The 10,822-nt window shown below is 42.9% G+C and overlaps 1 protein-coding gene across 6 annotated transcripts in view; it reads right to left on the reverse strand.

Annotated features, from left to right (window-relative positions):
• The window catches only part of LOC135507555 (type II inositol 3,4-bisphosphate 4-phosphatase-like), a 369,267-nt gene that overhangs the window by 282,571 nt on the left and 75,874 nt on the right, over nt 1–10,822 (reverse strand). The gene's annotated exons all lie outside the window — the stretch shown is intronic.

Raw genomic sequence — 10,822 nt, forward strand, 5'->3', positions numbered from 1 at the left:
GCCCTGAGAGAAGGACCAGAGATACCTATCATGTTGCAATCTAACCCTTTACTTACCCCCTAGAGAAGGACCAGAGATACCTGTCATGTTGCAATCTAACCCTTTACTTAGCCCTGAGAGAAGGACCAGAGATACCTATCATGTTGCAATCTAACCCTTTACTTACCCCCTAGAGAAGGACCAGAGATACCTGTCATGTTGCAATCTAACCCTTTACTTAGCCCTGAGAGAAGGACCAGAGATACCTATCATGTTGCAATCTAACCCTTTACTTAGCCCTGAGAGAAGGACCAGAGATACCTGTCATGTTGCAATCTAACCCTTTACCTAGCACTGAGAGAAGGACCAGAGATACCTGTCATGTTGCAATCTAACCCTTTACTTAGCCCTGAGAGAAGGACCAGAGATACCTGTCATGTTGCAATCTAACCTTTACTTAGCCCTGAGAGAAGGACCAGAGACACCTGTCATGTTGCAATCTAACCCTTTACTTAGCCCTGAGGGAAGGACCAGAGATACCTGTCATGTTGCAATCTAACCCTTTACTTAGCCCTGAGAGAAGGACCAGAGATACCTATCATGTTGCAATCTAACCCTTTACTTAGCCCTGAGAGAAGGACCAGAGATACCTATCATGTTGCAATCTAACCTTTACTTAGCCCTGAGAGAAGGACCAGAGAAACCTGTCATGTTGTCATCTAACCCTTTACTTAGCCCTGAGAGAAGGACCAGAGATACCTATCATGTTGCAATCTAACCCTTTCTTAGCCCTGAGAGAAGGACCAGAGATACCTGTCATGTTGCAATCTAACCTTTACTTAGCCCTGAGAGAAGGACCAGAGATACCTATCATGTTGCAATCTAACCCTTTACTTAGCCCTGAGTGAAGGACCAGAGATACCTATCATGTTGCAATCTAACCCTTTACTTACCCCCTAGAGAAGGACCAGAGATACCTGTCATGTTGCAATCTAACCCTTTACGTAGCCATGAGAGAAGGACCAGAGATACCTATCATGTTGCAATCTAACCCTTTACTTAGCCCTGAGAGAAGGACCAGAGATACCTATCATGTTGCAATCTAACCCTTTACTTAGCCCTGAGAGAAGGACCAGAGATACCTGTCATGTTGCAATCTAACCCTTTACTTAGCCCTGAGAGAAGGACCAGAGATACCTATCATGTTGCAATCTAACCCTTTACTTAGCCCTGAGAGAAGGACCAGAGATACCTGTCATGTTGCAATCTAACCCTTTACTTAGCCCTGAGAGAAGGACCAGAGATACCTATCATGTTGCAATCTAACCCTTTACTTAGCCCTGAGAGAAGGACCAGAGATACCTGTCATGTTGCAATCTAACCCTTTACTTAGCCCTGAGAGAAGGACCAGAGATACCTATCATGTTGCAATCTAACCCTTTACTTAGCCCTGAGAGAAGGACCAGAGATACCTGTCATGTTGCAATCTAACCTTTACTTAGCCCTGAGAGAAGGACCAGAGAAACCTGTCATGTTGTCATCTAACCCTTTACTTAGCCCTGAGAGAAGGACCAGAGATACCTATCATGTTGCAATCTAACCCTTTCTTAGCCCTGAGAGAAGGACCAGAGATACCTGTCATGTTGCAATCTAACCTTTACTTAGCCCTGAGAGAAGGACCAGAGATACCTATCATGTTGCAATCTAACCCTTTACTTAGCCCTGAGAGAAGGACCAGAGATACCTGTCATGTTGCAATCTAACCCTTTACTTAGCCCTGAGAGAAGGACCAGAGATACCTGTCATGTTGCAATCTAACCCTTTACTTAGCCCTGAGAGAAGGACCAGAGATACCTATCATGTTGCAATCTAACCCTTTACTTAGCCCTGAGAGAAGGACCAGAGATACCTGTCATGTTGCAATCTAACCTTTTACTTAGCCCTGAGAGAAGGACCAGAGATACCTGTCATGTTGCAATCTCTTCTCGGACACCTCTATACCTCATGAAAAGCCAATTCACTCATTGCGGTGTGTATGTCTCTCCCACCCACTACACTAAAGCCTACCTCATCTCACCCAATCTTACCCTCTATTAACCCCTTAGCCTACAATATCTGCGCCCCAGCGGAAATCTAATTAACATAATGAAAAACATCCCAGTCTTTTTTGTTGTTGCACGGGCTGCGTCTCAATCCACCCCATCTGCCGATAACGCCCTTCCGCGTCCGCGGTGAAAGGTGGCAGAGCTGGAGCGGAGTTTGTCAGACCATGAGTGAAGAGGTCGTCTCAGAAAAAAAAAACATCTTTAGCGTCCAAACTGTTTTTGACGAGACTCCCACGAACACGATGGCGTTCTCCATTTCCCTCTAGGACTCCGACAAGCCTCACCAGACTCGTCCCAAGTCGGTTACAGCCTCTTCCTCCAACTTCTGTCTGCAGCGTCCAAACGGTTTCTAAACACAACAAATACGTATCCTGATCTTTTTAATAACTCTCTGATATCGGACAGACACTTCAGAACAAACTTCCTTTAGGTATTTTGTTGGCCTATCTGTTGTTCCATGTAGTGAATCTGTTATTCAGTGGGTTTCTATTGGCTTATAGCAGTAATGACAAATTCATGTTTCATCCAATATTTTTTGATACCTTAAGGGGTCTTAAAACTCAAAATCAAATAGCTAAATGATCAAATTAAATTAAAACGTTATTCGTCACATGCGCCGAATACAACATTTCATTACCGTGAAATGCTTACTGACAAGCCCTTAAACCAACAATACAGTTCAAGAAGAGTTATTATATTTATCAAAAGAAACTAAAGTAAAAAGTAATAAATAGTACACAATAAAATAACAATAACAAGGCTAAATACAGGGGGTACCGGTACCGAGTCAATGTGCGGGGATACAGGTTAGTCCAGGTCATTTGTACATGTAGGTAGGGGTAAAGTGATCCTTAGTATGACCATCTTTGATATGACCCCCAGCTTAGACAGGGCTTAGACTCTAGAGGGAATCACTTAACATAACACCCAAGTCTGACATCATCACCTAGACAATGGCTAATGCAGTGCCGTCCACACTAAACCATTCACAGGGGCCAAAAGCAAAGGATAAGAAAGAGACGAGGAACAAAACATACTGTATTTAATTGTTGCTCTAACCGTGTCCATCCGTGACTGATATAGTTGGCTTGAGAACCTGAAGAGAGCTTAATAGTTTTGCTTAATTTAGTTACACATCATTGTCGCGAGTGTTAAAAAAACAAAAACATCTTGGCCGTATGTTAAGATTCCTAGCAGGCAGATTAGCTAACCTTTTACTAGCAGGGCTGAAACGTCCGCGGTCGTTTAATTGCTTTGTTAGAAGAAAATAAATTAAATATCTTTAAAAGGTCAGGACTTGATATTTCCAATTATGAAGCACTTCTAATCAGCTGTGGGAGATAGAACAGCTATGACATTGGCCCGGAGGTGGGTGTGGCCCTTAACGGAGCTGTGTCCTGCCAATGCATCTTAAATCAGAGCACACTATCATACACACACATTCCCATACACACAAGGATGCAGAAGCGCCCATGGCACACACACACGCACACACACACACACACACACACACACACACACACACACACACACACACACACACACACACACACACACAGTCTTGTATAACTAATCTTGTGGGGACACACAATTCTGTCACACCCTGATCTGTTTCATCTGTCTTTGTGCTTGTCTCCACCCCCCTCCAGGTGTCGCCCATCTTCCCCATTATCCCCAGTGTATTTATACCTGTGTTCTCTGTTTGTCTGTTGACAGTTCATTTTGTTCGTCAAACCCACCAGAGGTGTTCCCCTTGCTCCTGTCTGTTTCTTGTTCCTGTTTTCTAGTTTTCCTGGTTTTGACCATAAGCCTGTCTGCCATTTCTGTATGTTGTCACACCACCTTGGATTACTGACCTCTGCCTGCCCTGACCCGAAATTGCCTGCCGCTCTGTACCTTTTGTAGTCTGATCTGGATTACTGACCTCTGCCTGCCCTTAACCTGTCGTTTTTGCCTTCCCCCTGTTCTAGTAATAAACTTGTGTTACTTCGGCATTGTCTCCATGTGGGTCTTCCCTGAAACGTGATAAATTCAGTCCCATTCAAAATCCTATTCTCCCTAAACCCTAACCATAACCTGAAAATCTAATCTTAACCCTAAACCTAGCTCCTAACCCTGACCCTAAACCTAATAGCATTTGACCTTGTGGGGACCAACAACATGTTCCCAGTTTGTCAAATTTCAGTTAATTTACTATTCTTGTTGGGACTTCTGGTCCCCAGTATAGTTAAACACGTCCACCAGGGGTAGTTCTATTCTGCCATGATTTCTTCTTCAAAGTCCTGAACCAGACAACATTGTATCTATCGCTGTCAAGGTGTTCCAGCAGTGATATTACATCATACCAAAATATTCACCTGTCCTTGTAAAGAAACACCTCCTCTCATCATATCAAGCCTTCAAGGGTGGAGGGGTTCCTACAGTGTGACAAATGGACACACACACACACACACACAGAGAATGTAGGTAGGACATGGCAAATCTGTATGCAATCCAAGTCAATCCAACCTCGTGATCAAAAACAACTTATTCTCTTCCCAACTCTGCTCTTCATGACTGAATCTCCCTCCATAAGCTAGCAGCATCGGGACACTCTGGTCCCCAGTGTAGAGCTCTTGATCTTGGACGGGGTCTCTCCTGACTGCCATAGATCCATCCCTCAATAGAAGAGCACAGGCCTGGCTATTAAGAAAGTCTTTCTCTCTCGTATTTATATTCACCCATTATTACACCTGACTGCCATAGATCCATCCATCAATAGAAGAGCACAGGCCTGGCTATTAAGAAAGTCTCTCTCTCATATATATATATATATATATATATTCACACACACACACACACACACACACACACACTATTACGCCAGTCAGAGACAAGCCAGGGTGGAAGGCCTGTACAGACTGGAGGTCTTTAAAATATAATAAGATACATTTTATTTTGGAGGGTAATTCTTCCTTTTTTCTCCTCAATTTAGTGAAACATTACCCGCCAAGCCACTCTTCTTAACACCCGCCGGCGTAACCCAGAAGCTAGCTGCACCAATGTGTCGGAGGAAACACCGTTCAACTGACGACCACAGTCAGCCTGCAGGCATCCGGCCTGCCACAAGGGGTTGCTAGAGAGCGATGAGCCAAGTAAACCCCCCCCCCCCGGTCAAACGCTCCCCTAACCCGGACGACTCTGGGCCAATTGTGCGCCGCCCTATGGGACTCCCGGTCGGCTGGGATCAAACCCCAGACTGTAGTGACGCTGCAACACTGCGATGCAGTGCCTTAGACCGCTTGTTGACTTAAGGAAAGGCCTAACCAACATCTAGAGACCTATTTGTTAAACAGAAGAACTACTTGGCTGAAAAACATGAACGTTTTGTCACTCGGGTCCAATCGGTTCTGGCCTATAGCCAGACCCATTAGGGTACGGGTTGGGTCTAGGTCTCGTTGTCATTGGGTCCATTCGGGTTAGGGTCAGATTGTTCTCTGGGCCGATCAGAATAGATTCATCTTATTAGCGTAAAATAAATATGCTATAGGTTATTCAAAGCCTCTCCCCTTCTCGTCTTAGCTTGCATCATCAAAGCCCCACAGTAATGAGTGGTTGAAAATGAATGATAAGGCGCAAGGGCTGTACCTTTCAGGGGATCTTCAAGTATCCTCGTTTGGCCTCTCGTTGGAAGAAAGAGCTCAACAAGTTCTTAAGGTCTAACTCAGAGATAGCACTTTGCTGTTAGCGGTAATATGGAGAAAGTAGCGGACCACACTACATTCTAATCAAGGTAGATCAGCATCCGTTAGTAGCCGCTAGTTCAGACGACAAACTACAACCGCACATACACTGACTATGTGTATGTGTATGTACATACTGTAGTTGATTAGGACCAAACATAACCGCTAATTGGCTAGGCTATTTTATTTCCAGCGCAACATTTTTCTGTACACAGTAGAAGTTTAATTTCTCATTAAAAATGAATAAAAAGTCATTCGTAAATCAAACTGCACACTATGGTCTAAGGATATGGACATTTCCTCATGTCTGGCCATAATAGGAAAGTAACCTTAATTAAAAGAGAGAATGTGCCCAGACAATGTCTTGAAGAAAAAGTAAATTGGATATAAATCTTTAGTTCCAGGCGTGGTGCAATTTATAAATTGCCTCTATTAACTCCATCTGTAATGCTTTTGCTGTTTTAATATAGTTCAGTTCACTCAATACCAGCAGTCTCCGAGTATAGCTATAGCTTTAACTGCAAGGTAACTGTAAAGGAACACTAGAAAGGAACACTAGAAAGGAACACTAGAAAGGAACACTAGAAAGGAACACTAGAAAGGAACACTAGAAAGGAACACTAGAAAGGGACACTAGAAAGGGACACTAGAAAGGGACACTAGAAAGGAACACTGTAAAGGAACACTGTAAAGGAACACTAGAAAGGAACACTAGAAAGGAACACTAGAAAGGAACACTGTAAAGGCACACTGTAAAGGACCACTGTAAAGGAACACTGTAGAGTATGTCATTGAAGAACATTGGAATAATCATTGGAGAACTGATGTACAACATATTACGGTATTAAAGACACACACGTCAATTGTGAGAACTTCAATGAAAGTCCTGCACTTATGACCTAACATGTGCTTGGAAGCACCAGGGCTCAATTAGTACTTAAAATGACTTTTATACAAATGCATCAACCAATACGACCTTTCCCCTCTAATTGTCTGCTAAGCTACAACGAGGGATAAAAGCCTTCGGAGATAAAAGGGGAAGCCATTAAGCTTTACACCGCTTCCACCAATCATCATTAAGCTTCCAACACTTCCACCAATCACTATCAGTTAAATCTTGCACAGCGACAGACAAGTAAGGCTCCTCATAGGGCAACGAAAGACAAGCTAGGCGAGATAGCGTTAAGGCTAATGATGACGTTCGTCCCGCATCAGGCCCATCCAGAATGAAGTGAAACACATGGGTTATACAGAGGCTAAGGAGGCCTAAAGCGGTGTCATGGGAATACTACTGATGAACAGGCTAATTATGCAGGTTAAAAGCCTTCTATCTTAGGACCATGGAGGACGGTGGCCCGGATGTTTCCCACTAATTTATTCAGAGAGATTTTTCCCATCGAGATTCTTATTATTTCCCAGTGTTGACTTTGCGTTGACGGCTTGGAGGAGACGATGGATGCTTGAAGGGCTTTCTTTCCAAGCGAATGCGCTTCCTCAGAAATGCTTAGAATCTGCAGAGTGTTTGTTAATGGCCCCAATTCGTCGCTGTGGGGCACTTTATCACTCTGGCAACTGGACTGTATATGCATAGCAGATTTTCATAAAGCAATCTTCTGGGAATAATATAGAAGTGAAAATCTCTTTATAGATCAAGAATCTCATGTGACGGTTTAATGACTGTTTTCATAATGTCACACAGAGATAATCGACCTCCCACAATGCAACAGGCCCATTGGAAGAGGGTTCTCTCTCTCTAAGGAACTGTATCATTTCAATCTACCGGCTCCCCAACTCCCATCACCCATATTGGGTTAACAACGTTGATTTACGACGCTGTCACATTCCACACAGAGAGATGTGTGTGTGTTGCCGTGATTTACAACATGCATCTCAATATATCACGCATATTTGGACCGTTTCTTTAATGACTGTTTATCGTCTTCAATTGCGCTCAATTGCATCGGCTCGTCTCAAACTGAATCACAAATGGGGCATTGGGATTTCCCAAACAAGGAAAGCCTGCACAAGAAACATAATTAGTCTAAAACAAAGGATCAGTCATCAACTACTGTCTGTGTGGAATTTCTCCTTATGAAAGAGAATGTGTCAAGTTTTCATTTAAGATTAAAACAATGAATCAGAGAGCAAATCAGAAAAGAATGGCATTGAATCAGATACAAATTTCTGAATATCAAATCAACTCATTGTTGTGTTCTTTAGTAACTGCCTTCATGCTCTCTGCGGTCTAGATCGGAGTTCATTAAAAGCCCGGTGGAGGACAGGGGGTTTTCACCCATTCAAAGGCAGGACTTCAAAAGCGGTGTGGTTGGTATCAAAACCATGGGGGTCTTTTTGTCTGAATGAAAATGTTTTTCACACAGATATAGCTGACAAGACCCTATTGCAGTGGTTAATATGACATCCACTTGTCATCACATACAACAGCTTCAAAGACAAGTCCACCCGAACACAAATCTTGAAACCGCAAACTCACAACGAGGACCTTGATCTCGAGATTGTGCCACTATTCCATCACAGACGCACCACGAAACAAGAGAAGCATCGCTGGTTCCATTTGACAGCTGCTACATGGACTGAAGAAACCCAGAGAAAATGCCTGCCAAAGAGTCCATCATCTCAATTATAATGAGGCTGTATACGTTCCATTACCATCACATGCTTAGTGAACCTTACAGGAAGTCATCCTTAGGGTGTCACATCGTCTTCCGTCACATCACATTCCAGATAACCCCGTCTTGTTGCTACCTCTCCGTGTTGCAGGTAACCTAGCGGTTACGAGTGTTGGGACAGTAACTGAAAGGTTGCTGGATCGAATCCCCGAGCCGACTAACTGCAAAATGTGTTGACGTCCGCTTGAGCAAGGCACTTAACCCTAATTGCTCCTGTAAGTCGCTCTGAATAAGAGCGTCTGCTAAATGACTACAGTCAAAACTGTTCGCTGCTCTGGCCCCCCAATGGTGGAACAAACTCCCTCACGACGCCAGGACAGCGGAGTCAATCACCACCTTCCGGAGACACCTGAAACCCCACCTCTTCAAGGAATACCTAGGATAAGATAAGTAATCCTTCTCACCACCCCCCCTTAATGATTTAGATGCACTATTGTAAAGTGGCTGTTCCACTGGATGTCAGAAGGTGAATTCACCAATTTGTAAGTCGCTCTGGATAAGAGCGTCTGCTAAATGACTTAAATGTAAATGTAAATGTAAATATAAATGTACCCATTAAAGAGGCACTACTGAACTACTTAACAGCTATGGAGTTAATTCCTGCTTACATCAGACACACACACACAGTTTGCCTTGTTTCAGCTGAAGGGAGAGGCTCACCCCGATATGTCATCTCTGGTTCTGATGAGGCTTTGATCACTCTGTCTCACACAGCAGCCCAGTCTCTCTCACACAGCAGCCCAGTCTCTCTCACACAGCAGCCCAATCTCTCTCTCTCACACACACACACACACACAATGGTCCCTGACAGATAGCAGAGCTCCCTTCACAGCAGGCAGGGTTGTGGTTGGGGTGAGGACAAACCTGGGGCAGAACCGCTTCTTTAAGAATTGTTCCACCACAACATCATACCAGTCATCCAACAGACTCCCATTCAGAGCGACACACAGAAGCTTCCAGGGTCAATGCCCTGCTAGAGGGCATGTTGACCGATCTACCACCAGGACAAAAAACGTGAACCCTCCAAGACCCCTCCCACAGTCCCCCCAAGGAAGAAAAATATAAAAAATACAATTAATTCCATTCCCCAAGTACCCCCCAATGCCCCAACAACCAAGAGAAGGAGAACAAAAGGAAAAGACAAAAGAAAACGGCAAACAATATTTTTTTAAATAATACAATTAAAACAAAAGGACATCAAGGACAACTGAAATCATAACAGCAATGCCAACTGTATATGTTTGTGTGCATGTCTGGCACTATTACATGTATGTGTGTGTTCTTGTATGTGTTTATTTGAATGAGAGTGTGTGTATATGCATGTGTACAAACACCTGCACGGCATCAGCCTCAGGCAAACCGGCATTAGTTGTAAAAACACTGCCACTTAGTGTTATTCAAATGTACTTTTTATTATGTTTTATTTTGACTTTTTACATTTTTTATTTTCACCTTTGACCATCATTCTATCTCCCGCCCTGCAACTCCTCTCCCACTTCTATGCAACACATATCCTTCAACTATGCTCTGATGTTTAACGTACAATTTCAATCTATCTAATTAAATACAAGCCACAGATTGTGAGTTGAAGATAAATACTTTTACTAAGAATATTAGTATATTAGTAATTGACTGACCCTGTCTCTCCAGATCTCCTAACAGTACTATTTCTAGGGTCAATTTTAGATCATTGCTATGCATTTTCAGCCATTCCTGAACCTGAGACCAGAAACAGGCTACCTGAGGGAAATACCAACATAAATGGTCTATTGATTCTGTATCCTCACAACAAAATCTGCAGAGCTTCGATGATTTTATGCTCCAAATATTCAACATTTTGTTGGTGGCAAGAATTCTATATAATAATTTGAGATGAAAAGCATGAAGTCTTGAATCTTGCGTTGTTTTATATATCAACTCATACACCCTGTACCATGGAATCGGTACATCAAAAATCTCTTCACAACTATTTTGCAATATCTATGGCACAGTTATCAACATCCTGGTCCTCAAATTAAACTGGTTTACTTTCCTATTTATGCAACAAAAAAAATCCTCCACCAGTTTTGATCCTTAATATTGGGCAGACAGACCAGTTCCCTACCTCCTCCAGCTGCCACCCACCTCCTCCATTTTTAGGGCAATGCTGTAATCAAATTGGTTGTACTCTTGGATTGAACTCCATGAAGGACATAACTCTACCATTCCAATTTACAATGTAATTTAAGAACAAAATACCTTTTTCAAACATCTTTCCCATAAATACAGGTATTTTATCAACCAGCACATTTGAGTTCAGCCATAATATTTGTTGTAACATTTGTTC

This window comes from Oncorhynchus masou, chromosome 21, assembly GCF_036934945.1.
Source record: "Oncorhynchus masou masou isolate Uvic2021 chromosome 21, UVic_Omas_1.1, whole genome shotgun sequence".
Lineage (NCBI taxonomy): Eukaryota > Metazoa > Chordata > Actinopteri > Salmoniformes > Salmonidae > Oncorhynchus > Oncorhynchus masou.